This window comes from Sceloporus occidentalis, unplaced genomic scaffold (assembly GCF_023333645.1).
Source record: "Sceloporus occidentalis isolate IW3139 unplaced genomic scaffold, rSceOcc1.0.p SCAF_9, whole genome shotgun sequence".
Taxonomy (NCBI): Eukaryota; Metazoa; Chordata; class Lepidosauria; order Squamata; family Phrynosomatidae; genus Sceloporus; species Sceloporus occidentalis.
The window spans coordinates 38,014,203-38,020,226 of NW_028316989.1; positions in this window are offsets into that span (position 1 = coordinate 38,014,203).

Genomic DNA, 6,024 nt, shown 5'->3' on the forward strand with positions numbered 1-6,024 from the left:
TCCGACAGAGCGCCTAGGCGATCAAAAGCTTAATTTTATAAATAAATAAATAAATAAATAAATAAATAAATAAATTTGTCTACACACACGATTGCCTTGCCCTGCTTCCCGCTGCACCAGGGGAAAGGCTACGCGAATGGAGGAAAATGGTGCCAGGAATGCAGGAAAGAGAACAAAGCTGGCAACACCCCCGGGACAGCCCCTTGAACATTGCTCCTCCCCTCCTAAAATACTGATTTGGACACCCATCGTTCCCATTAGTTTGCCCCAGATCTGACAGGGCAACTGCTAAAAAAAGCACTGGAAAAGTGCCATCAGGATAACCTGGGTAATCCACCACTGGTTTGGGTTTTCGCTGGATAAATCGATCAAAGTAGGATCGAACGTGAATTGAAATAGGAACGATTTTCCTTAAATAAGGATTGAACATGAGTTCAAATGGGAACAATGTCCCTATAATCCGATTCTTGATTCGCTTTATAACCCAGTGGGAATGGGGCCTAAGAGACCAGGATTCAATTCTCATTCAGCCGTTGTCCACTGGGTGATCTTATGCAATTCACACACACTCATCCTCAAAAGAAAGGCAATACCAAACTCTTCTGAACAAATCTTGCTAAGAAAACACTGTGGTAAGTTCACCTTAGAGTCTCTACAAGCTGGAAACAATTTGAAGGCACCCAACAACAGCAAGAATTTAGAACACTGGTTTGGGACTTTGGAGATCCTGGTTCTAGTCATCACTTCACTAAGTCATGTGTTTTAGTTGTATTTTAACATGTTGTACCCCTCCTCAAGCCTTGAGGAGAGGCGAGAAATAAATAAAATGTATTATTATTAAATGTACAGTGAGCCCTTAATATCTGCTGGGATTTGGTTCCAGGAATCTCCATGGATAACAAACTCTGTGGATACTTAAGTCTAATTAAATACAATGGCACAGTAAAATAGATTCCGTTATATAAAATGGTAAAATGAAGGTTTGCTTTTTGGAACTGATACATTTTAAAAATATTTAAAACCGTGGATGCTTGAATCTGTGGATATGGAGGGCTAACTGCATTGTAAAACTGTTTTAACTATGTGTTTTTAATAGAATTGACATTTACCGCATATACTCATGTACAAGTCGACGTCATGTATAAGTCAACGCAATGTTTCAGGGTCAAAATCATGGATTTTGATATGACCCATGGATAAGTTGAGGGTAAAACTTACAAAGGATGGAAAAGGGAAAATACCACTTCCGTCCCTCCTTCTCTGGACCTCTCCTGACCATCTAATACTGGCCCTGTACAGACAGGCCAAAATAAAGCTGCTTTGGGTCACTTTGGAGGTATGCTGTTTGAATGATGCATGTGTCCTAAGAGTCCGGAAGCCGCACCAAAGCTACGCTCCAGTCCTAAGGACTAATACGGCAGATACAGAAATGACAGCAACCAGCAAAACCCAAGCAGCTTTATCATTAAGAACTTGTGCTTCTTTAGATCAATCTAAAGTCTATTGAATAAATGTATCTAAATTTTCTATTGATTTGGTACCTATCATAAAAGGTTTTTAAAAAAGTACATCAGTTTTCTAAAAGAAAAGTGCTTTCAAAAGTTATTTCAAGCAACAGCGACTCCTGGTGTGCAATGACAAAAACACCACTAAGCGCAATTCTTTTTGTATTGCACAGAAGTAAATCTCATTGAGTTTGAGGCTTCCACATCAGGAAAAATAATAGAGTCTGATGGTACAACAAGATTGGGGAGTGTGGTCTGCAATGGAATTATATTTTTCTGGAGAGGTCTGGTTTGACTACTATGAGACATAACTCAGTAACATTCTGTCTGGATTACTGTAATATACAATCCACATTCCATAGCATGGGGCTACCTTTTAAAAGGGGCAGTTTTAGCTGTTCCTAACCCTAAGATGGAAATGGCTTGAAAGCACACAAATGTTGCAGCAGTCTAAGATTTGCAGATGATACCATAATACTGGAAGAAAATATGAGAGATATGATATGGAAAGATTATTGAAGAAAGTCAAAGCAGTATGCATAAAGGCAGTTATTATTATTATTAGCTTTATTTATAAAGCACCGTAAATGTACACGGCACTGTACAAAAACCAAATAAAATCAAGAATATATTCAGTTTTACAGCTGAACATAAAGAAAATACTAATTATTTTGTCTAGTTCCTTCACAATGATCTATATAATTTTAAAGTAGCCAATGACATGATTGAAATAGTTCAAGATTTTCACAAACTATTTCCATACCGAAACATCAATCAGAGCAGAGATTGCAGTCAAGAAATCAGAAGAACACTAAGACCAGGAAGGGCAACTATGAAGGAACTAGACAAGACCCTGAAGTGTAAAGATATATCATTAAATACTAAAGTTAGGATTGTCCATGCCATTGTATTTCCCATTTCTATGTAAAGTTGTGAAAACTGGGCAGTGAAGAAAGCTGAAAGAAAGAAAATCAACTCATCTGAAACGTGGTGCTGGAGAAGAGTGCTGAGGATACCATGGATAGACAAAAAGATAAAGTTCATTCAGTTCAAGGTTGCAGAAGAGGAGTTGCACATGTAGTGCAATAGCTATTGTGTATGCAAGTTGCATTGCATGTTACATTACACAGAAAGATTGCATATTCAGTTGTGCAGCATCACAATTCCCTAATGAAGCAGCATTGCTCAGCCACCTGGTAACTCTGTGAGTATCAAGTTATGTGCCATTTCCTCACTTTAAGGCCCGATACAGACGGGTACTTTGTGGCATGGCGATACTAGGGTTAGGGACCGCGCACCAACCACACGGTCCCTAACCCTAGTACAGAGTGGCGGTGTACTAATGGTGGTGTCCTGTGTACATGGGTGCTGCCATGGTGACGTAAGTGCCACGCAGCATCCACACGGTGGTGTGCATCGCTGACATCGCGAGTGCACCAGTGGCGCACTTGCAACATCACTCCGGCGCTGTAAAAAGAACCCGTTTTTTTGGGTTCTTTTTACTCCGGAGGGAAGCCATATGGTTAGGTGGCTACGGCTTCCCTCCAGAGGGAAATAGGCTGCCAGCAGCCCACCCTTGTAGGGCAGTCTGTCCCGGGCCTAAAATAGAGGCTGCAATCTCGCATGGTTGTTCTGCATGTGGAACTCCATTACATCTGGCCATTTACTACTATTACCCAAAGCTACCATAAAGCTGCTGAAACCCTCTACCCCTGGCCATTCATGCCCGGAGGAGAGGGGACTGCAGATCCCAGAAAGGTCTAGCTATGTCCCCATAGACAGATATGAAATGATTACTTCTGCCATAGTCCTTTGGAGGTTTCAGAAGCTGATATAATCATTTCAGATCTGGCTACTGAGAATTAACTGGATGGTTCTGTAATCTTCCCCTCTCCTTTCCCAATTGTAAAATTGTTGTTAAACAGTTGGTGTAAAAATGTTAATTTCTTAAACATTTTAATTTTTTAAAATAAAATAAAAACTACAGCCATTCCCGATTCTTTCCAATGAGCGTTGCCCCACTCACGCCATCTCTCTTCAGCTATTTAAAAGGATACAGGCAAATGCCACGGCCCATTTCTACCAAAAGGCACATGTTTGCAGAGCCATTGTACTGAAAATCAGATCAACCTGATAAAGGTTGATGACAACAAGAAGCTGGGTGAGTCGGTAGGTCTCTGCAAGATTGGCAGAGAAGGAAAACCCCGCAAAGTTGTGGGCTGCAGTTGTGTAGTTGTGAAATACTATGGCAAAGAATGTCACCTGGTGTCAGCTGGTTTGGTTTGTACCCCCCTCCCCACATCCCCTAATGACACCCCAGACTGGTACTGTATTTGTGTCTATTAAGTAACTATTATTTCCTTCTTTCCTTGAAATTTGCCACAGACAAGCAGTTCATGGCTTGCACAGACCACCTGGTGTAGATATGCTCCTGGTTCTATTCCTGGATCTTACCACAAGAGGGCAAACATAGATAGTAAAAGAATACTTAAATGAGCAAACTGCTAGCAATCTGAGCAATGCAGAACTGGTAGGTGAAATGTTCAGAGTTTCATCATTGTTAATAGAAAGTTTAGAACATTTTTCATCATTTGTAGTGGAAAGACAGAACAAAAGAGAACATAAGAAAAGAACAAAATGCATCTGAACAAGTGAAGGAAGACAAGCAGGTGGCATAGTACAGTTAATATAATTATGTATAAAGCTGACTACAATACCAGCAGTACTTGGATTGATAATGAAACATGGAAGAGAAGATCAGGGAGTTAAATCTAGACCCACACATACCTAGAGCAGATCAAATGAAATTAATGGGGCTTGATAGTCATGACTAAATAGTATCTCATTGATTTGAATGAGTCTCAACTGCAACACTGTGTCTACACTACACAGTTATAGGGGTCTGATACCACATTTACTGTATGGCTCTTCTCTATAGGATTTTTGCAATTTGCTGAGGTGCTTAGAATGCTTTGTCTTGTATTACAGTTGAGTTCCCTAGTACAGAATTCTAAGTATTTTATCCAGCTAGGCATCCCAAGTTTCCATAGAACAAAGGGTAAAGTGGTATCAAACTATCATAACTTTTAGTGTAAATACACTTCAGTTTTGTATGTAAGCCAGTGACTCAGAAAAGTAATCCAAAATTTCATTTAATCAACAAAGTGCTTTATACTTTTTTTTTGTCTGACAATATGTCCATCTAGGGCTCATTTCAGTGAAAGCTCTATTCAAAAACAACTGCAGACTGATAACTGGAACTGGTGCTTTTTAATTTATTTTCAAATAATCTGGGTTAGGGGCAAGTAGTGTGGTGGCCAAGTTTACAAATGATGCTAAATTATTTAGGTTGGAACTCAAGCGGATTGTTAAGTGCTCCAGAAGGATCTTATGCTCTTAATCATATGTTCTTAATCAAGGAATCAGTGGCTAGAGAACCTCAAGTCTCAGTGCTGAACCTTGTCCACAGGAGTCTCAATCTGTGCCTCTAGGGTTGTCCAGATGGTAATGTTCTCTCCCCCCCCCCCCAAAACACCATTTTGTCTCCACTCTTTTTAATTTTCCCCATCTTCTAAAAGGTTGAAATGACTCTCCTCAAGATTCTTGATATTGTAAATATTGGGATTGCAATGACCAGTTACAACTGAAAGTGTCCTCAAAATTCCCTTGTAGAAGCTGGGCAGTCCTACCAATGCAGGGATGTATGAAGTACTTAACAGCTGGGCATTCGGTGAGGAGGCATCCATCCCTCTGCCAGCCATGAGGCACTTTTGGAAAAGAGGTTATGATAAAACCGTACAGGGGTTCCTCTGGCTGCCTGTTGCAAAGCAACATACTGCTGAGAGATGGCCAGATTCTTCTCCAGTGGCCTGGAAATCCCTATGTTGGTCCATCTGCTTGGCTTCTATAGTGAGTTTTTGAGGGTTGCATTGGGAGACGTAACTACAATGATGGAACTCTATTGTCTTAGTTATATCTCTTGATATAGGATCTCAAACAATTTTGTCTCCTAGGAACTGTATTGAATGAATGAACGACTGCACCTTAAGTGATCTTACAGGGCCATGAAATGGCAAAAGAAAACCAAGAATTCATCATATTTTAAAGACTATAAAAGTTGCTGTATATAGATAAATCAATAGCAATTTAAGTACCGGTAATCTATTTCCAGAATATCGTAATCAAAATCATACAGTGAGGAAATGGCACATAACTTTATGCTCACGGAGTTAAGCAGTTGTTGTACAATGCTGACTCATTAGCAATTCGCAATAGTGCACAACCAAATGTGCAACAAAATGTACTTGAGTATCTACATGCACAATGGGCATTTGCAAACACAAGTGGATAATGCATAAGTCCAATGGCACAGCATGCACAACTCTGCCTTCACAAACTTTAACTGCATGCAGACATTCCGAGCAATTTTCCAAATATAATGCATTTTGTAATGTCCTTTTCATTAGTGTTTGCATTTTTGTGCACACCTATCTCCTAAGATACGTATTTTGTGTTTGTT